The sequence below is a fragment of the Protopterus annectens genome, chromosome 11.part0 (genome assembly GCF_019279795.1).
Source record: "Protopterus annectens isolate FY-2018-M chromosome 11.part0, PAN1.0, whole genome shotgun sequence".
In the NCBI taxonomy this organism is placed as follows: Eukaryota; Metazoa; Chordata; order Ceratodontiformes; family Protopteridae; genus Protopterus; species Protopterus annectens.
Window position 1 is genome coordinate 377815192 of NC_056745.1, and position 23120 is coordinate 377838311.

A 23120-nucleotide genomic window follows, 5' to 3' on the forward strand; every position below is an offset into this window, starting at 1 on the left:
AAAAAGTTTCTAGGCTGTGAACTGCAAATGTACTTCTATATCACTGTTGCAGTATTATATACATGAGGGATCTCCTGCCAAGGATAGTCCAATGTCAGGCCAGTATACTAAAGCCTTGATGTGTGACATACAGCACCTATAAGACCTGTGCTCCCCGCATAAGGTGTAGGGACACAAATACTCCAAACTTGTTTGCCATCAGTCTGAATGCCTGCTGTTCTGGTTACCAAGCTGCTTTTGGATGTGTCCCACTGGGGTTTCTTCTTTTCAAGTTTGTTCATGTCATCCAGGAAGGGAAAATGTTGGTATGGAAGGGAAGGGAGATTTCCCATAAATATCATCACAACCTGTGGTGCTGTCATTCTTCACTCAGTCCTTGACTGTGGGCTTGGTTCCGAGCCACGGAACCTACTCGACCATTTTTTTCCTGCATGCACCTCCCAAAACTCTCCAACTAGGCTCTACCCATAATGCTCCCCACTAAATTACCTCAGATCTTGTTTGCCGCTTCGTTGTGTCAGACGTGTTCAACCAATCTCTCGAGCCTTGGCAGTATATTATTGTGAGTGTCTTACACTTTTTATCCCTATCTTTCCATAATTATATTCATTCTCGTCTACATTTATACCTGCTCCTCATATTAGTGCTTGTGTGACTGTTTTCTTCCTTACCTCATTTTCTCCTGTTAGGTAATCTAATGTACCATTGTTGGTACTTACTTTCCCTGCTTCCTTTACCACAGGGTAACCTCTGTTACCATTGTTGGTAATTTTTCATCTTCCTGTTCTTTCCAAAAAAGAAAAAAAAAAGGAGACCTTCTATCTCTATTTTGTGTGTGTGTGTGTGTGTGTGTGTGTGTGTGTGTGTGTGTGTGTGTGTGTGTGTGTGTGTGTGTCTGTGTGTGTTAGTATGGCTTAGGCCTCTATTTTTTGCTTCAACTCAGACTTTGGTGCAGACATCTGAAGCTTCGGTACCAACTGAACCCTCAGTATCGAAGCAGCCTTGGCTTAGTACATTACCAAGAACCTTTTACTCTCCATTGGCGGACCTGTTTGCTGACTGTCCACCAAGTCCTTTTTTGGAACCAGGGCCACCTAGGTGCCCATCAGCCTCCTCTGTTCGGTCTACTAAGAGCCTTTCTGAGTCATATATGAGACTGGTCAACCAGCTCCTGATGGTGTGGAGATTGCCTCCATCCTTTGTTCCAAGCCAACTTAGCTCTGGAACTGGTCCTTCCTCAATGCCTGTTCAGATTCCTCCTCTGACTCCAGCCGAGATTTCAGATCCCCTGGTACTGACTTTCCCATCTTCAACTGTCTCAATGCCGGTTAAAGCTCCTTCTCTGGCACCGATAATTGCCTTCAGTTTTTCCAGTTTGTCGGAATCAGAGACCTCCTGGGGTCAAGACTTCATTGCTGGTTCCGAGGGGCAGGGTTCGACTTTGACATTTTCGGAGCCCTCCATGCCCCTTGGGGCCTTGGCATTCATAAGCTTGACCTTGGCTTCTATCTCAGAGGCAGCTTTCTTGGTGCAGGGTGAGACCATGGTTCCATATGACTCTATTTGGGTTCTGGGCTCCCAGCCCTCTATAGGGGAGCCTGCCTTTCAGGCCAGGGAGAAGGCTTTATCCATTGTGAACTCAGTTATTGCCATCCCTGTCAGGCCGAATATATTGTACCTCCCCTTGACTGGAGCTTCCTCCAGCCTCATCCCTGGGAACGAGGGGCACAGAAGCCTCAGGAATAATCTACCATGGTGATTTCTTCTTTGGTACCTCTCTGGTACGTCTCACAGAAGAAAAAGTGCAAGAGTCTTTCACAGGGGATACTAATTTCGATGAAGGTGAAGGTTCCCCTAGGTCACCCCCTGATGATGTTTCCTTCAGGGACATTCTAGGAATTCTGAAGCAGAGTGGTGACTGGGCTTCCCTCCAACCTTCCTCAGAGAAATTGGTATACCTGGAGGCTTTTCTTGCCCAGCCCTCTACCTCTTGGATCTCTCCATCCGCTGACAAGCTTATTAAACTGATCGCTCAGTAGGCATGGAAGATTTCTGACTCTGTTGAGCCGACCCCTAAGAGACCTGACTGGATTTTGTCTGCCCCTAATTATGAACAACATTGGGCCAAGGGTATTCCTGTAGACACCATGGTGATAGCGAGAACAACCAAAAAAGAACTTGCAGAAGAAAGTCCTACTATCCATCCTTCTAACAAGGAGTCTAGGACTATGGGTAGGTTTGGGAAGCACGTATACTCTTCATCAACCTTCGCTCTCAGGTCCTTGAAGTATATGGCACACTTCATTAGGTTGCAAAGAGATCTGATCAAAGAGCTTTCAGACACTCTCAGAGGAGCAATAGTTGAAGGGGTTTGAGAAAAGGTTGCTTCTCAGATCACTACCCTTGAATCAATTTCCAGTTTGTCCATAAGGCTAATTGCTCATGCAGCTGAAGGGGCGGCAACAGCAGCAGGTTTAAGCATAGCCATAAGGAAACACATCTGGATGTGCTTGTATGACTTTGTGGAGCCATTTAAATCTTCTTTTGTCAATGCTCCCTTTGACGGATCATCTCTGTTTGGACCCAAGGTTAAAGGCATACTAGCCAGATGTGAGAAGGATGGAAAGACTCTTTCTGCAGTGGGTGTATCTTGTTCCACTCCTCAATGGCCATACTGTAGGAACCAGGGACGTGGGAGGCTGTGGTTCAAAAAGACCCAAGGGCTTTTCCAAGACTCACGAGAAAGGACTTCTCCCAGGGCAGAGGGGGAAGTATTAATGGAAGACACTGTCCAAGAGGCAGATGTAGCCCACAGAACCAGGGGTCCAGAGATTCCTTCTTGGGTAACTCCTACCAGCGCCCCTGAGCTGAGGCCCAATTGCCTTCCTGTGCAAGGAGTCGGGGGACGATTATCACTGCACAAATCTGCCTGGCTACAAATTACATTGGGCAAATGGGTGCAGGGGATCATTTCCAGAGTTTACATCATTTCCCCTTCAACAAAACTAAAACCAGAAAAGAGGCTCCCAAACATTCCACCCAGTCACAGGGAAACAGCAGTCTTAGAAATCCAAAAACTACTCGACAAAAGAGTCATCCAGTCAGTCCCACCAGACCAGGGAGGATCCAGAATCTACTCAAGGTTCTTTTTCATGCCCAAAAAAACAGGGGGCTGCAGACCCATTTTGGATCTCAGCTATTTGAACAAATCAGTTCAACAAACCAAATTCTGGATGGTCTTGGTACAGTCCATACTTCCATTTTTGGAAAAAGACAACTGGATGTGCTCACTAGATCTTCAAGATGCATATTACCACATAATAATGGACAAGCGCTCCAGAAGATTCCTGCACTTCTGACTGGGAGCCAGTCACTGTCAGTTCAGGGCACTGCCCTTTGGCCTCACCACAGCTCCCCAGGGTGTTTACCAAATGCATGGCAGTGGTAGCAGCGCATTTTAGACTGCTAGGGTTCCGAGTGTTTCCATATCTCAACAACTGGCTCCTTACCGCTGCCATTAGGTGTCAACTTGTAAAGGCAAGAGATCACACCCTTCATCTTTGCACCACCTTAGGAATCACAATAAATTGCAACAAAATCCCATTTGGAACTCGTACAACAGCTGGAATTTATTGGAGCTATACTAGACACAGTCACCGGATTTGCATCACTCCCATTAGAAAGGCTCAAGAGGATCAAATCACATGTAAACCACATGATTCAGAACAGAACTGTTCCAGCAAGACTCCTCTTGCATGCTGTAGGGTCAATGGCAGTCTCTATTACCCTAATTCCCATGGCCCGATATAGCATGCAGATTCTTCAATGGCTTCTGGGCTTGCAATGGTCATTATTAAACTAATCAATGTTTCATCAGATTTTGATTATCAATTTTTGCAAACAAGACCTATCTTGGTGGCTCCATTCCAACAAAATCTTGTTGGGCTGTCCCATTGTCCTACCTCAGCCCCAAGCCATAGTATCCACGGATGCTTCCCAGATAGGGTGGGGGGCATTATCTGGGAAGACCAGTCCAAGGCACTTTTTCCCAGATGGAGGCCAATTTGCATTTCCATATTCTAGAGATGAGGGTGGTGGTCTTAGCATTGTGAGCATTTCAAGATACTCTCCCCTTTAAAACATTGGCAATACAAACAGACCACATGTCAGTAGTCTGGTACATCAACAAACAAGGGGGAACCCAGTCCTACCCACTTTGTCGAGAAGCCCTCAGAGTGTGGCAATGGGCAATTTCTTCCAACCGCTTTCTAATGGCAATGCACATTCCGGGGAGCCTCAACTTGATTGTGGACAAGTTGAGCAGAACTGTCCTAATGCCTCACAAGTGGTCTCTCAATCCAGTAGTGGCAGAAAAGATTTTCCTCCACTGTGGTCTACCTTGCTGCAATCTATTTGTGTCTCCTCTGAACAACAAGTGCAGCAGTTACTTTGCCCTAATCTCCCCTTCGGGGGGGGAGTCACCCAGAGATGCTCTTCTCCACGATTGATTCCCCCCTCAGTCTTCTGTATGCCTTTCCCCTAACTCCTCTGATATGACAGTTTCTAAAGAAAGCAAGAGGTTGAAGAACAAAATAATCCTCATTGCTTCATTCTGGCCTCAACAAGTCTGGTTTCCCTTCATCTGGCCTCACCTGCTTCGGAAACCTTGGATCCAGCTCCAGTCCTGTTATCTCACCCAGAAGGAATGGTTCATCCAAAACCTCCAGTATCCCAAGCTCACTGCATGGCTTCTCCATTTCCCATGATTGCCAGGCATTCCCCCCTTACTTCCCTGTTACAACAAATCATTTTGGCTCACCACAAGCCTTCAACTAGAAAGCTGTATCATAACAAATGGATAAAATTTGCTAGATGCTCGCTTGACAGTAATATTGACCCCTACACTGCAGCTCTGCATAAAGTTTTAGAACTTTTGGCCTTTCTTTATCAGTCTGGCCTCAGCTTCTGCCATTCGATTACATCTCACTGTGATATCCAATTTCCATGTTGGTTTTCATGGTTCTTCACATAAGTCTCATAAACATTGTAGAGCCTTTTTGAAATTACCTTAATGCTAAGGCCTCCATTTAAAGACCCCATTGCCCCATGGGATTTACTCTTGGTCCTACAGTCTCTCATTTCATCCCCCTTTGAACCTTTGGCAACTTGCGATTTAAAGTTTTTGACCTGGAAAACTTTGATCTGATGTTGTTAATCTTCTTTCCATTCATAACTGATGGGTTCAGTTCTGAGCCCCTTGGAACCGTGTCTGCCTAATACCAAGCTCGTATACACCAAAAACTCTCGAGCTAAGCTGCTACCCACAATGCCCTTCTCCCTGTTACCTCAGATCTCATTTGCCACGTAGCCATATAACAGTGTTTCACCGAGCTCTCAAGCTAAGTGGTATTTTTCTTGATATTTTCTTGATATTTGGATATATATTTCTTATTTAGTCACTCTCTAAATCTATCCCCTTTCTACTTTACTCATTTAAAGTTATTTGTAACTTTTTTAACTAGCTCTACCCATTGGATAATTCTTTTTACCATCGTTGGTATGCCCTCTCCTTACCCTTGTGGTATCTCTTGATACCATTGTTGGTATCTTCTTTCCTCTATCTTTCCTTTCCAGGTTCTTTCCTTGTTTGATATTCTAGTTTAGTAAACTTGTAATGTGTGTTTGCGGACATGTCTGATGAAAAAGGGTCTTCGGGTTTTAAGCATTGCACCTCTTGCAATGGTAAACTCATAAACAGTGACTATCACGATGACTGTGTTTATTGCCTGGGGGTTTCTCATCTCTCTGTTCAACCCCTCCTGTCAAATCTGTCAAAGTTTCAGTCAGCAGATGCTGAATGAACGCAAGAACAAATTGATTTTGAAAGGCTTTCTTGCTTCTCCTTTTTCAGAGGCCCATTCTGTGTCAGAGGTCTCAACCCCTCCAATGAAGGACAAGAAACGTCCCCACTCTGATCCCTCCTCACCAACTGGTGACAGGGACAAGACGCCTAAACATAAGACCCACAACACTTCCTTGGAGCATAGATTTGCTACTTCAGCTCCGACTACTGCTGTTCCGAGCTCTGCTCTGAATACTATTATGACTCAAGCCATGGATATTACCAAATTCTCCTCCAGCTACAGCACCAACCTTGCCTTCCATTACAGCACCGACCTTGCCTTTGACTACAGCTATGGCATCGACATTGCCTTCGACTACATCGAAAGCGGTTCAGACCTCTGCCATTACTTTGGAATCAATGACATCGACTTTGGAGTGCCTCATTGGCACTGAGCCCTTTTACTGCACCATTGATTCCTTTGCTTCCTGTCTCCAAATTAGAGACTACGGTGCCACTAGCTCAGATACCATGGACCCGATACTCTCCCTCTTTGGATGCATTAATGGGTCAAATATACAGCTCATTTTTGGATCAACCTGACTCTCCTTCAAGAGTATCCACAAGGTCCACCAGGAGGCTATCCAAACTTGATGTGGTGCACTTGTTGGATCAGCTGTTAATGGCCAGAGGGCTACCAAATGTTCCAAAGACTCATCCCCCTGTGGGACTTGGGTCTGTCTCTCCTAGGACTCCAATGTATACTCCTCCTTCAAACCCATTGGTTCTGAAGCCCATTGCTCCACTGTCTTTTGTGGAACCCCATTCCTCAGCACTGACAGTGATGGTCACTGAGGCTTCGAGACCATCCCTTTGGTTTTTGGTTCTGATGGAACGGTCCCTTCCTCAGACTCATGGTTGGGGGGCAGAGTCCTCGGTTCAGGGCATGGTTCTGAGTGTTTTATCGGTTCTGCCCTCAGATCCAGGGATAACGCCTGCCTCGATCCTGCTTGAGGCTCCATCTCTGGGAGCAGGTCCAACAGAGTGAGGTGTGACCCCGGTTCCGAGGTTGTCCTTCTTGGTTTCAGGCTCCCACTCCTCTTCGGGCGGGCCTGCTTTTCGAGTGATGGAGAGGGTGCTTGCTTTGTGAAGCGCTCCCCACGATGTTGGAACTTCATCCTGCTCCCTCTGAGCTGCAGCTGCCATGAGCCACCTCCCCGGGACATTGGGAGGAGAAGTCTCAGGAAACCCCAGTTCGGGGTACCCACCCTTCCGAGTCTTCCTCAGATATTCCCACTGAGGAACCTCCTCGGAAAAGGGCATGCAAGAGGAAGCACATAGACTCTCCTGAAGAGTCTTTGACAGAAAACATGGACTACAATGATGGGGAGGGGTCCCCACGGTCACCCCCGGATGATGCCTCCTTCGGAGACATCCTGTAAATATTAAAACAGAGGGGTGTCTGGAAGCCCTCCAACCCTTCCTCAGAGGAATCCGTGTTCCTGCAGGCATTTCACTCCCGGCCTTCTACCTCTTGGTTGACCCCACCTGCCGACGAGTTAATCCAGCTCATCATGCAGAGTGCTTGGCAGAACCCTGACTCTATTGAGGCCATTCCCCGGACACCTGTTAAGATTCTTTCTCCCCCGCAAGAGCATCCACACTGGTCCAGAGGTTTGCCACTTGACGTTATGATGGCGGTGGCAGCAGCCAGTAAAAAGGATCTAGCAGAGGAAAGTCCTACTGTCCACCCGCCCAACAGGGAGTCTCGGGCTGTGGACAGGTTGGGGAAGTGAGTCTTTGCTTCAACGACCTTTGCTGTCAGGTCCCTGAACTACTTGGCACACTTCACAAGGCTCCAAAGAGATCTGATTACCAAACTTTCTGGATCCCTCGCTGGTCAAGTTTCTGATGAGGCACGAGACAAGGTTGCCTCTCAACTTGTCACTCTTGAATCTATTTCCAATTTGTCCATGAGGCTGCTCTCCCACGCAGCTGAAGAGGAAACCAGGGCTGCGGGTGCAGGCATAGTCATGAGGCGTCATGCCTGGATGTGCATCTGCGACCTCGCAGACTCCTTCAAGTCCTCCTTTTTGAACACCCCTATTGAACCATATCCCTTGTTTGGTTCTAAAGTGAAGGACACTGTAGCCAGGTGTGAGCAAGTTGGAAAGACTCTGTCTGCTGTTGGCCTATGTTTTTCCAAGCCTCAACGTTCTTTTTCCAGGTGGAAAAATCTGACATAAAAAATCTCAGGGTCCTTTCCGTAACGCACATGGTGAGGATTCCCCCAGAGGCAGAGGGGCTTTCAGTGGTGGAAGATGCCCCTTTACGGGCAGAGGGGGTCCCCTGAAATCAAGACTACAGAGTTTTCTTCTCCAAGCAGTCTTATCAATTCTCCTGAAGCGTTGCCCAATTGCTTTCCTCTGGAAGCTGTCGGGGTTCATTTTTCTTTGCACCAAACTGCCTGGCGCTCTATTACAAAGGATCAATGGGAGCAGAGAATAATCTTCAGAGGCTACTACATCCCTCTAATCTCCTTCCCAAAACCTAGAAAAAACCTGCCAGATGTTCTACTCAGTCAAAGGGAAGAAGCGGCTTCAGAGATAACAAAGCTGTGTCAAAAAAAGAGTCCTCCAACCAGTCCCTCCAGACCAATGCGGATCCGGGTTTTACTCAAGATTCTTTTTATTGCCAAAAAATACTGGGGACTTGGAGACTCATCCCAGATCTCAGCCACTTAAACAAATCAGTTGTGCAAACCAAGTTTTGCATGGTCACTATTCAGTCCATTCTCCCTTTAAGGGAGGATGTTTGGATGTGCTTGATAGACCTCCGGGATGCGTATTACCACATCAAAATGGACAAATGTTCCAGGAGTCTCCTTCGCTTCTGGCTAGGAACCAATCATTACCAGTTCTGAGCCCTGCCATTCGGTCTCTTGACGTCCCCAGAGTGTTCACGAAATGTCTAGCAGTGGTGACAGCTCATGTGAGACTTCAAGGATTCCAGGTGTTTCCATATTTGGATGATTGGCTCCTCTCTGCCCCCATCATCTTCTGACTACACTCTTTCACTAGCAGAGTCCCTGGGAATCACTGTACACTGGGAGAAATCCAACTTAGAACCTACCCAACAGCTGGAATTTATAGAGGCAGTTTTCGATACACAATCCTGTCTGGTATCTCTCCCAGCTCACAGGCTTCAGAGGTTAAGACTGCAAGTGCGTGTGATACTCTGTCAAAAGAAGGTGTCAGCAAGGGAAGTTCTCCAGGCTCTGGGGTCCATGGCTGCAGCCATTCCTATAGTTCCTCTGGCAAGGATACACATGAGACTTTTACTACCCCCTAAACTCACAGGTGCTCATAACCAACTCTTGCAAGCAAGATCTCCTCTGTTGGATGAGGCCAGACACAGAACTTTAGTGTCGTCCTTTTCAGCCTCCTCATCCCAATGCCACTGTGACCACGGACACTTCCCTGATAGGGTGGGGGGCCATTTTCACAGAAAGACAGTCCAAGGCACATGGTCGAGCTTAGAGACCAACCTGTATATCAGTGTTCTGGAGTTGAGTGGTGCTGTTAGCGTTGCAGGCATTACATTCACTTCTTCCCCCCCGGAACAATTGCAATTCAGTCAGACAATATTTCAGTAGTCTGATACATCAACAAACAAGAGGAACCAAATCCTACCCCCTGTGTCGAGAGGCCATGAGAATTTGGCACTGGGCGATAGCTTCCGACCGCTTTCTAAGAGCAACGCACATCCTAGGGAGTTCCAACGTGATTGCGGACAGGTTGAGCAGATCCATTCTTCTTCCACATGAGTGGTCTCTCAGGCCCAGAGTGACGGCAGAAATTTTCTGCTGATGGGGCCAGCCCTGCTGCGACCTCATCACCTCCCCTACGAACAGCAAATGCAGCAGCTACTTTGCCCTTTTTCCCTCTAGCGGGGGAGTCCTAGAGAGACCCTCTGACTCATGATTGGCCCACTGATCTCCTCTACGCATATCCACCAATTCCCTTGATACCTCTATTCTTAAAGAAAGCTACTCAGTTGAGATGCAAGGTGATCCTCATTGCCCCATTCAGGCCTCATCACGTGTGGCTCCCTTTCCTCCAGCCTCATCTGTTACAGCCTCCATGGATCCTGGACACTCATTCAGACGATTTCTCACCCCCAAGGATTAACTCACCCAAATCTGTCCAGTTTCAAGCTGATGGCTTGGTTTCTCCACTTCCGTTAGTCATCAGGCAGTAAGCCCTTTCCTCACCAGTTCACAAAATTATTCTGGCCTCCCATAAACCATCCACCAGAAAACTTTATAGAGATAAATGGAAAAGGTTTTCTATATGGTCTAAAGAGTGGATGCTAGACCTGTTCTCAGCTCTGGTCTCTGTCATCCTTCAATACCTATCTGAGTTCCTTAAAAATGGAGCATCAACCTCAACCATACGAGTCCATTTAGCAGCAATTTCCAGTTTCCATAATGGTTTAGAGGGCACTCCACTTATGTCTATTCGCCTATGCAAAACCTTTCTCAAAGGAGTATTTCACAGCAGACCTCCAATTAGGCATCCCTTAGAGACGTGGAATTTGTCCCTAGTACTGCAGTCACTATTTCAACCTCCCACTTTGAACCTGCTGCAAAATGTGACCTCAAATTTCTCTCATGGTAAGCTCTCTTTTTGGTAGCTGTCACTTCAGCTAGACAGATCTCAGAATTACAGGCCTTATGTATCAAGAGACCATACCTAATATTTCATAAAGACAAGTCTCTCTATGCACTAATGCATCTTTTCTCCCCAAAGTGGTTTCTGATTTTTCTGTGAACCAATCCGTCAAGCTCAAAGTGTTTTCCTGAACTATTCGAGTAAAGGAGAATATTGCCAACACTCCTTTGATATGCATAGGCAACTACGTTTTTACCTAGACAGGACTAAGCCTATCTACAAGTCAGACCAACTTTTCATTTCTTTCTCTGGTTCAAGAATGGGATATGCTGTTTTCGAAGTCACTTTATCAAAGTGGCTTAGAGATTGTATTTATTTTTCATATTCATGTGCAAACTAGCCTAGACCTCATAATATCAAAGCACGCTCAAACAGAGCTATAGCAACCTCTGTAGCCTTTCACTCCAGGGCCTCTATGGACGAAATTTGTGCAGCTGCCATTTGGGCTAAACCACACACTTTCATCAAACATTACAAGTTGGATATGGTCTCCAGGGGAAGAGCGGACTTCGGCTCAATGGTGCTCAGGAATGTTCTTCCATAAGGGCCACCCAGGTTTCTCAGGTAGCTTGGGATTCTGTCCCATCAGTGATGAATGGAAGGAAGGTTAACATCAGATAAAGAAGTTATGTCTTACCATAACATTCCATCTGTGTTGTTGATCTTCTTCCATTCATCACACCCCACCCTCCATCCCTCACCAAAGGCTCCTGGTGGAGCTCATGGGTCCTTGTGGTGTGTCAAGGTTTTTGCGCAGAAATGGTCTCTGCTTTATTTCTATGTTTTATGCAAACTTGATCTGAGGTAACAGGGAGAAGGGCATTGTGGGTAGCAGCTTAGCTCAAGAGGTTTGGGTGTACGTGAGCTTGATATTAGGCCAACACGGTTCCAAGGGGCTCGGAACCAAACCCATCAGTGATGAATGGAAGAAGATCAACAACACATATGGTACATTATGGTAAGACATAACTTATTTTTTTTGATAGCTATCACTTCAGCCAGAAGAATATTAGAAATTCAAGCCATGTCCTGCAGGCCCCCCTATTTAATATTTCATAAGGACAGAGTCTCCCTCAGGAGGAATCCATCTTTTTTGCTGAAGATTATTTCAGAATCAAATATCAATCAAATCTTCCATCTACCAGTCTTTTCCCTGATTTCTCTAATAAGGGAGAGTACTGTCTGCACTTGTTAGATGTTCACAGGCAATTGCGTTTTTACCTTCACAGAACAAAGGACATCAGAAAATCCGACCAACTGTTTGTTGCCTTTTCCTCACTTTCCTTAGGTAACCCAGTTACTAAGGTTACCTTAGCTAAATGGCTTAGGGATTGTATCACCTTTATTTAGCACTCAAAGGGACTTCACCCACCACATTCTGTCAAAGTTCATTCGACAAGAGCTGTAGCTGCTTCTGCAGTTTTTCATAAAAGAGCCTCTTTAGATGACATTTGTGCAGCAGCTACATGGGTATCTCCTCATACCTTTATTACTCATTACCGGCTGGACTAGGTCTATAGAGGATGTGCATCATTCGGTTCTATCTATTCTTTTGTGAAATCTCCCAAGATTCAGGTAGCTAGGGACTCAGTCCCACAGTCAAGGATTGAGTGAAGATTGACTACATCAGGTAAAGAAGTTATGTCTTACCATAACATTCCATCTGTGTTGTCAGTCTTCACTAATCCTTGACATTTTCCCCCTCCCTAAGACTCTTAGTGGACCAAATATTCCCAAAAACTGGCTTAATAATAGGGACCTGCGGTGGTGGTGCTGCGGTAGCATTGTCATCTCACAATAAGACGCTGTCCGGTTCGATTCTCAGCTGGAGCATCTTCTGCATGAAGACATGCGTGAATGGGCATACCTTCATTGAAGGTTATGCGTCAGGGCTGGTAACTCGGCACGTAAAAATCAACTACCAATCATTAGCAGACCGGAGTTTTGCTGTGGCGACCCCTAACTGGGAAAAGCCGAAAGACACAACAACTGGCTTAGTAATAGGGACACAGATATGGTGTCTTATTTATTGCTTCTTGTGTCTGTCACTATTGTAGGCAAACTTGATCTGAGGTAATTTAGTGAGGAGCATTATGGGTAGAGCCTAGCTCAAGATTTTTGGGAGGCACAAGTGGAGAAAAAGATGGTCTAGTCTGTTCCGAGGCTCGGAACCCCTCAGTCAAGGATTAGTGAGGACTGACAACACAGATGGAATGTTATGGTAAGACATAACTTTTTTTTTTTTTTTTTTTTTTGTATAGGCGCATCCCACAATCATTTGCACTGCTCTGTTTGTCAAGTGTTTGATCCTAAGACCCTGCATAGTTGTTTATCCTTTTTGTCCATATACCTTGAGAACCGACATTTTAAGTTTGTACAGGGTGCTGTGGTAGATTCCTCCCATTCTGAGGGCCAGAGATCTGCCAAGAAGGCAGCCAAAAAGACCTGGCCTTATCAAGTTGTTGCCCAGCCTCCCTTAGATGTCTCCCTAGAAGCTAGTGAAAGCACTGCACACCGTCTGGTGCTTGCCTCTGATTCCTCTGCCATGATCCCCTCAGAGGCCGGCATGGACCCAAACTCTTGCACATCCTTGGATACTTTTCCAGCATCTGCTGCAGACATTGATGGGGGGTCCTTGACTGATTATTTCCAAGGGACTGAGGAGGATTCCTCATATTTTAATAAGGAAGGAGATCCCTGCTACCATTATTGAATCTCACAAAGGTCTGAACCTATCAGGGTATTGAGGACAGATGTCCCACTCAAGAAGAAGCAGAAAACTAAACACTTTTCCCCTGCTGCTGAAGATCCTCATCGTGATGGACATGATTTTACTCCATGTCTGTTTAATGGTTTAATGGCCTTGAAGTCTCCTCAAGGGATATCTGTCCCTGGTCTTCCACCACCCCTGTTAAGAGGCCTAGAGAACTGGATTCCTCAGCTGATGACCTGGATTCTGGGGAGGAATCCCTTGCTGATTCTTCTCCAATTCCTTCCCTTCTGGATTATGGTTTAGAAGATGGCATTCCTTAAGTCCAAATTCCCCCTTGGAAGAATTATCCCTTGGGGGATACTATTGCCTACATGATGAAATATTTTAAGTAGAATTGCTCCAAGGTCTTTGACATTCAAAAGAGGTGTTATGAGCTTCTAAAATGGAGTCTCTCAAGCCATCTGTTATCCTTCCTGTTTTGTTAGTCCTTTTGGACACCTTTACTGCTGCTTCTGTAGCTCTTGATTCTCAGCCTCCAGCTGCCAAGAAACCTGACATGTTCTACAGGGTGCCCGAGGATTGCAGATTTTTGTACAAATGCCCTTCTGCTGATGCTTCAATGGTTTCAGTTTTCTCTGATAAATCATCTAAGTTGTTACCATCTGCTAAGCTCTTTCCTTCAGATAAGGACAGTCAGGTTATGGAAAGTTGAGTAAAAAAGTATATACTGCTGCCACCTTTTCTTTTAGGGCTATCAGCTACCAGACCCACATTTCTTGACCAAGCATATTTTGGCCATTCCTTCCCAGGTAGCTAAGGTTGTGTCTGACTTTCATCATTCTGATGAGAAGATGTCTGCTCTTTCCATGCTTGGGTCTACTTCCCAAGTTGCCAATCATTCTATAAAATGTAGCTATGATGCTACAGATGTATCTTCTCGGGCTTTTTTCTTTGGTTCAGTGATGAGGCGTTCTCCTTGGCTACGTCTTTAGGCTTTACCTGATGATATTAAAGCCAAGCTTTTGGATGCTCCTTGGGATACCAAAAATCTTTTTGGGACAGCTACTACTGACCTAGTTAAATCCCTCAAGGATAAAGGCAAGGCTTTGCAGGAACTCAAACATATTTTTGTCTCCCCTGTCCCCAAATTCCAGAGGAATTACCCTTCTAAGTCTTCCTTTGTTCATAGGCAGACTCGTTCTCCTCCCAAAGGTAAGAGAGTATCTAGGCACATTCTTCCTGCTAAGTCTACTCGGACTCCTTCATCCCAGAAACCTTTTTTTCAGGACAAGCCTATATCCATTTAACTTTTGTGTTTCCTTTCCTTTCCTCTTGGCCAGGTCCATTTGTTTCTCCTCCTTTCTCTATCTCTTCCAAATTGGCATTGGATCAACTTGGAATCTTGGGTGCTGTCTGTTATTCTTCAGGGTATTTCATGGCTTGGAAATTTCTTCCCACTTTTTCAGGGATTCCTCAACCTCCTCTAGAACAGCTTCCTTATTTCCCAGAGATTCTGAAATCCTTTGTATCAGGGCACCATTTAGCTTGTTCCATCTGCCTGGGTGGGAAAGGGTTTTTCTCCAGAATGAGAAGGTTTTACTTCCTCAGAAGGGAGGGTACATGGAGGACAATTCTGGATCTTTCTCTGCTCAACACCTTTCTCAAGGTTCCTTCTTTCCAGTTGTTGTCTTCAGGCCGCCTTTCCTCTTCTTCTTGTTCCCCAGGCCTTTTTGGTTTCTCTATGCCTCAAGGATGCATTACTTCACATCCTCATTTAACCACTGTTTGGGAAATTTTTTAATTTCTCGGTTTCATCCTTGCATTTTCAGTTCTCTGCTTTGCCCTTTGGATTTTCAGTTGCCCCAAAGGTATTCCCTAAATACCACACTCCTGTCCTTGCTTTTTGCAGGCTTCAGGGGATACAGATTTTTCCCTATCTGGATGATCTATCCATTCAAGCTTCTTCTCCCAGCAGTCTGTTGCAGGATCCCCAGTTTGCCACTTGTCTTTTACACAGTCTGAGGCTCACCATACATCTCAAGAAATCGGTTATGATGCCCTCCCAGGGTCATGTTTTCCTTGGGTGCAAGCTTTAGACTATTCCCATGTTGGCATCTCTTCCTGCTCCCAAAGGTTCTGTCTCTGATGACCTTTTTCCAGTCTTTTCTTCCTCTGTTCTCCCTCACAGCCAAGGAATTTCTCAGGGTTCTGTGATTTATGGTATTCACTATTCCCATGCTTTCTTTTGCCATGCTCCAAATGAGGAAACTTTAGTAGTACTTCAGATCAGTGTGGTTTTAACACTTCCACCCCCTGGCGTTCCCTGTTCCTCCTCTTCCTTGTCTCAAACTTGAGCTTTAGTGGTGGATTAATCATCACTGTCTCAGTCCTGGCCTTCCCTTCCAGGATATGATTCCTTCTCAGGAACTGCTCATGGGTGCCTCAGATTTGGGGTTGGCAGCTTCTTGTGGACTGTTAAGGTCCAGGGTCACTGGCCTTCTCATCAAAGGTCAGACTGTATCAACATAAAAGAGATGAAAACTCTGTTTCTGGCTGTGCAAGCTTTTCATTCCCTTTTCTATCCTGGTCCTCTCAAAGTCTTTACAGACCACTGTGATGTGGTATGGCAGCATGCAGGGGGGTACAAGGTCCTATCTCCTTTGCAGATTAGCTCTTCAGGTCTGAGATTCAGCTATCAAGTATCAAGTGACTCTTCAGGTGGTTTACATTCTTTCAGAGTACAGTTTAGTGGCAGACTGTTTGAGCAGGTCCAAAATGCAGGCACACAAATGGATGCTTCACAAAGATGTGTTCCTGGACATAGTCAATCAGTGGGGTATTCCTGAAGTAGATATTTTTGCCTCCCTTCTGCACAGACAACTTCCTCTTTTCTGTTCCAGAGTTCCAAGTCCTCTGACTTGGAAGTGGATGCCCTGTCTTTTCCTTGGAAGGGAATGTTTCTGTATGCACCCCCCCCCCCCGCCATTACCATGAGTTCTGCGTAAGATCAGGCAAGACTGTCCCAAAATCTTGCTGGTGGCTTCCTTTTGGCCAAGATAACATTGGTTCCCCCCTTCTTTTTCACTTGGCCAGGGGCATTCACCACAAGTTACCTCACTGAGTGGATTTTGACACACAAGACAAGGGATCTCTTATCCAGCCTCACCTGTCCACTCTTCAAATGACACTCTGGATAATGGGGTTTTTATTCCTTTTAGGCACATCTTTTCTGAGGATGTGCTCCAGGTTCTGTAGGAGGCCAGGAAACGCACCACCAGAAAATTATATATATCCAAATGGAGAAGACTGTCTGGTACCTCTCTTGCCTTCAGAATCCCCTTTCTGTGGAGGTACCTCTAGTTCTCTCTTGTTTGTATGATATGCTGAATCCTGGCATAGCATATCCTTCAGTTAAAGCTCACCTGTCAGCAATTTTTGCTTGTCTGCTCTTGAATCCTGTTCTGGCCTCTCAGTTTGAGGTCAAACAATTTCTTAAAGGCATCCTTCATATTAGGCCTCCCAGAAAGCCTATTCCTCCTCCTTGGGACCTCAATTTTTTAGTTGGAAAGTTGACTCAAGCTTCTTTTGAGCCTGCTTTTCAGTTTCCTTGCAACATTGTACTTGGTAGACTGTTCTTCCTTAGACTTTTACTTCAACCAAAAGTTTGAGCTTCATGGATATACCTCTTTTTTAGTTTTTCACAGAGACATGGTGTTTCATAGAACGAATCCCTCTTTTATACCCAAGGTGGTCATTGAGTTGTTCCTTAATCAATCTATTCACAATCCGTTCTTTTTTCTTTCTCTACAGTTTGCCAGTGAGAAGGTTCTTCACACCTTGGATCTGCATAGGTAGCTCCGGTATTATTTAGATAAAACAAAGGTAATTCACAAGTCTGAGCAGCTTTTTTCTCTTTTCATCCTAGGACATTGGCTGTTTCTAAGTAAACCTTCTCCTCCTGAATTTCTAAAGCCATATATTTTTGTTATTGTTTTCATGGTAAATGTCTTTCTTCATCCATAAAGGCTTGTTCTACTATGACGGCTGTCTCTCCTGGTGCCTTTTTTCAGGAATTTGGACCTTAATTCCGTACTTCAGGGTGCTACTTGGTTTTCTGTTCGTATTTTCACTAAACATTATAAACTGGGTACCTTCGTTGAAGGTTGTGCGTCAGGCCTGGCAAGCCCGTACATAAAAATCAACTGCCAATCATTAGCAGACCGGAGTTCCGCTGTGGCGACCCGTAACCGGGAAAAGCCGAAAGACACAATTACAAACTGGATGTTATTTCCAGGCCAGGGCAGGTTTTGCCAGGCTTATTCTGCATGGGTTTGTAGAGGTCTGATCTGTGCCTTCCTCCTCTCAGGCTTCTTCTTCTTAGCTCATGTACTCTCCCTTATGTAAAGAATGCTGAAACAGTGATATGGAAGGACATAGTACAGGTGTGTTAAATCTTAACATAACAGTAGATCTCCTTCTGTTCACTGTTACAGTATTTGGTCCCTTCCCTCTTCCCCTTCTTTCTGGCTTGTACCCTCTGTTTGTGCTGCCCTCTTGCCTGAGGGGTTCTTATTCCTTTTCTTTCTGCCCTTTTCTTTTTTCTGGATGTACATTTTCCCTTCTGTCCTTGAGGGTATTTGGTTGCTCCAGAGGCATTTATTTTGAGTGTTTTCGTCAGTATGTTAGCTTTATGCCCTGCTCCTTACATGAGGAGCATACATGTGATGTATGATGCTTATAAGACGTAAGTTTGGTATACTGGCTGCATGTTTGGCTCTCCTTGCAGGAGGTCCCTTATGTAAAGAATACTGCAGCAATGAAGAGAAGGACATTTGCTGTTATGTTAAGAGTTTACGCAACTGTACTTTCATGTCAGTAAAAAAGCAACTTCTTCTCGGCACAACACAAGGAATGATATCATAATTTTTTTATATTGAGTAAAATACCAGTTTTAGAGAAAATACAAATTATTCCATGTGTTATACATTGAATAATACTTTAAGTATTAGTGTCTCAACCAAACTTTTTATATAGTTATCATCCATTTCACTTGTATAGTAATAATGTAATACTGTTGTTTAGTTATGCACCCTACCTTAGCAGGTTAAATCAGCCACTAAGCTCTGTATATTACTAGTCTGCCTTTTGAATTCACAGTTCGCATTTAGTTCATAGTTGCTAGGTGGTCCTTACAGAAGCCTTGGTAGAAACAGCTCTGTTAGCACTACTTAGTGCTGTGACTTACAGTGCCACTCTTCAGTTTCCTGTGTTTGATATTAACTTCTTGTTCTGATACTGTGCACTGCAAAGAAGCATATACTAGACTATAGGGATGTGTCATCCTTTTAAATAAAATCACCTTCTTTTTCTTCTTCTTTGCCCACATGTGACCTACTAGAAAATTTAAAATACTGCTTTCTTTAAGATGGGAATGTTCTGTTGTAATTCATGTTTCTGACCCAATAAAACCAGTTCTTGGTGGTATTAGGGAGAAAACTGTAACACCTTTGTTGAATTATTGCTGTGACAGGCAAATTTACATTTATGCAAAATAATCAAAGTGTATTAACAAACCTTTCCGATACCAATGTCTTTCTCTCACCTTTCTTTAAAAATAAGTTTTAGAGAAGTTAACTAATAATTTCAGTTTTGTCAACAAATGTTGTGTTATCTCCATTTGATCAAAAATACCTTTCTTTGCGGATGTGAGCAAATAATCTGGTGTTAGTCTGTTGTGCTAAAGCGGTTATATTTTGCAGTGATATAGGCATAAACCTGAGAAAAGCTCTTTTTTTTTTTTTCCTCAAACTTTGCAATTTCAGTCAATTCCATTTGTTCTCTTGCATGAAAATGTATTTAAATAAACACTCGTGTGGATTTTTAACAATTCTAAACCATGCCTTTTTGTACTGTATAAATGGTAAGTTACATAGTATTGTTCAGTGTCCTTATCATTAAGAATTACATGAAAAATTGTATGCTCAGGTTATTTTGTGGAGTCAACATTGTTAAATTTCTGTTTAAAGGGGAGCTGTCCCAGTAGAATGAACTATTGACTAATATCAGTTTGATGATCATTGCATAGCTCTAAATCAATCAGTTAATGCTGTTATGGAATACTAATTTAGGAGACTGCAGAGCCAGAGATTCCAACATTCACAGAACTCAGCATGTTAGATGTCAAATTGCAAACTGGTCAACAAAGTGTGTGCAATATTATAACAGTACAGTCCTTACTTCTTTAAGCTTCCGGATGTTTTGTATCACCTATGCTTAATCCATAACTACATGTTATACACTGGTCTCACTCCTTAAAGCTGTCACATCCTTTTATCTTTCACCTAACAACCCTTTCTGTCCTGTCTTCTTCTTTCCTCTTTCTCACTTCACTTCCCTCCTTTCTCCTTGTACATCCATGTCACATACTTTCATACTGCTGCTTCATTTCTGCCACAGAATGCTTGCACCCCATACACATACTTTCCCCTTCCCCTTCCCTTCCACCATGTCTCAGCATTTTTACTGCTGACTTCACTTGCTTATATCTCAGCCATTTAACTTTGTCATTACCATACCACAGTACTGACTCCTCATTATGTTTTTAATCTTCTTCCTTGAACTGCTGAAAGATTCTGTTTTATTCCTCTCTCAAACATTCCCTTGTAACGTCACCCTCATTACTTGAATCATCTAATTTTTCCCTATAGTTTTTCTAAACTTCCTCATTTCACTATGTGCCCTCATCTTCCATAAATGTTATCCATCTGCTTTGCTGTCCTTAATCATCTTCACATACCTTCTTATTAAAAGTTTACCTTACATTTCTTCTCATAGGTCTCTTTCCTTTCCATTTCTGTTCCCTTAATAAATATACCACATTCATGGCCAGTGCATGACTTCTAAAGTCTATTTTACCAAAACAACTCTTCCTATATGTGAGTTTCATTCTGTCCTTCCGTAACTGATGGATGTTCATCGTGTTTCACTGTTGCAGTCATGACTGTAGGGTTCTCCCCTGCTGGCAGGCAGCCCTCGGTCGGCCAGAATCCCAAAGTCTGGGTCCGGCGTCAGCTGTTCAACCATGCTCCCTGACATCAGAGCGCCAGGAGTATAAAGCTGACAGCCGACGCCATCTTCTCCAGTCTTTCTTGCCGTGCGGTGATAGCAGTTCGCAAGTGCCGGTCAGCTGACTCCTGATGATTTTTTCTGATAAAACTTCAGTCCGAAGACTTTCTTCTCCACTATAAAGCTAAGTACCCCGTTGGGGAAACTTTTTCTTGCTCCAGTCCGATGTCAGAAAAAGTTAATAATTGTATTTCATGTGGGAAGCAAATACCTCATAAGGATTTTCATTCTTACTGTATTCCTTGCTTAGGCCCTGACCACGACGTAGCTAGTTGTCGGTTTTGTGCTAGATTCAATCAACGTACAATTAAACGAAGGTACGATTTTGCTTTTCATTACTTCGGTAGGTGCTTTAACTACAAAATGTCGTCGGATACGGTTCCGGCTACCGGAGTTCACAAACGTCGCAAGGATAAAGACAGGCCTCCGAGGTCCAAATCTGATGATAGCGCACAAGCGGAGCCAGCTTCAGGTTCGGCCGTCATCAGTGAGGCGCTTTTGCAGCCCCTGTCATTGGCCATTTCAGAACCGATAGCCGAAACGGACTCTCATGAGGAGCCAACCAGACCTTTAAATATTTCTGTTGCAGGACCTTCGGACACTGCTCCTTCGGATGGGTCTGGAGCCGCTGTGCAGGTACCGGCTTCCGAAGGGGTTTTCAGGCCTACTCAGCTTCTAATAAAGGCAAAGCCAAAGACAAAGGCAAAGACTCCTTCTAAATCAAAGACTGCAACACAGGCCTCTTCTGAACTGGCTCCCAAGTCACAGAAACAGTTACTCAAGATGGCGGAGGATTTACTTACTATGATTAGGGGTTTTCATCCCCCTCCAGATAAAAGGCCTAGGCAGGATGTTTGTTATGATTCCTCTGATCAGGCTTCTGTTTCTTTAGTTTCTTCTTCTGACCAGGAATATTCTTTCCCTCCTTATGAGGATTCTGATGCTGAGGAATCCATTCCTTCAGCTTCTCCCCCTGAGGATTTCTCTTTTGGGGAAACTTTGCATGAAATGAGGGAACATTTCCACTGGGAAGGACAGGAGTATTCGGAATCTAAGAAAAGACTAAGGGATATTCTTCTTCTCCCACAACATAGACCCCTGGCTATTCCTCCTGTTTTGGATATTGTGGATGATGCTTTTTCGGAGGCTAACTTAACCCCTGACTCTTTTCCTCCTTTTCCTGTTAAGCCTGATAGATATTACAGGGTTCCTGATTCCCACCAGTTTTTATACAAGAACCCTTCTGCTGACCCTGAAACCATTTCTCAGGGCCCTAAGGGAGTTAAGGCCGCTTCTGCCAAGAATCCCATTCCCACTGAAAAGGATTCTAGATCTTTAGAAAGATGGGGCAAAAAAGTGTACACTTCTGCTACTTTGTCCATTAGGGCTTTAAACTGTCAGTTTCATATGCTGAAATACCAGCAATTTCTCTTGTCTGTTTTAAAACAAAAGCTTACTTCCATTTCTGCCTGTGCAGATGATAAGGAATTACATGACTTATTGCATGCCACTGAACAAGTTGGGAAGCATGGTTTACACTGTGGATTTGATGCCCTGGAGGCTTCTTGTAGGGCTGCTGCCTCCGGCACAGTCATTAGAAGGCATGCATGGTTAAAGGAACAAAATTTGCCAGAACAAGTAAAAGCTAAATTATTGGATGCTCCTGTTCAGCATAATGTTTTGTTTGGATCAAAAGCTGAAGAGGTGATTAAAAAGATGGAGGATAAGGCGAAATCCATGCAAACAGTTAAAGATTTTTTACAAGTACAGCCACCAAGATTTAGCAGGAATTGGCCTTCTAAAAATTGGTCCTTTCCCACTTCAGACAGGCCTCAGAGGGGTAGATATAGACGCCCCAGAGGAAGGCCTCAAACACAAGCTTCTTATAGACCAAGACAGTGGACTGCTTCCACCCCTAGGGGAGGAGAGAACAGGTCACAAACTCACAGGAAACAAACTCAATGACTCCCTCTGTTGGGCTGCAGGAACTTCTTTCCTGGAAGCCCCTCTCAGAGGAAAACTCTCTCTTTTTTATCAAAATTGGACTCATATAACCCAAGACAAGTGGGTTCTGGATGTGGTTTTAAGAGGTTACAAATTCCATTTTCATACCCTGCCAAGGCCAAGCGGATGGCCAGACCTTCCAAAACATCAATGGACAGAGGCCTTAAGCCAGGTGGAAGCTCTTTCGGCCATGAAAGCCATAGAACCGGTTCCACTTTCAGAGATGGGACAGGGTTTTTACTCAAGGCTCTTTCTAGTCCCCAGGAAGCAAAACTCATGGAGACCCATTCTGGATCTGTCAGTCTTGAACACCTTTCTAGAGATTCCAAAATTCAAGATGCTTACTCTAAAGCAGCTACTTCCAATGCTGTCCAAAGATGCATGGATGGTGACTTTGGATTTAAAGGAGGCATATTTACACATTCCCATCAGGTAGGAACACAGAAAATACCTCAGGTTCAAGGCCGGATCGAGGCACTTTCAATTCTCTGCGCTGCCCTTTGGATTGTCTACTGTGCCCAGGGTCTTCACCAAATGCCTGGCTCCAGTAGTAGCTTACTGCAGACTCAAGGGAATTCAAATTTACCCTTATCTGGACGATTGTCTAATAAAGGCAGACAGCAAGGATGTCTTACTTCAGCATCTAGAATTTGTACAGAACCTCCTCAAGTTCCTGGGATTCTCTGTAAACGTAAAAAAGTCA

The 23120-nt window shown here is 44.5% G+C and overlaps 1 protein-coding gene across 1 annotated transcript in view; it reads left to right on the forward strand.

Annotated features, from left to right (window-relative positions):
• CEP290 (centrosomal protein 290) overlaps positions 1-23120 on the forward strand; it is a 3346332-nt gene that overhangs the window by 234969 nt on the left and 3088243 nt on the right. The gene's annotated exons all lie outside the window — the stretch shown is intronic.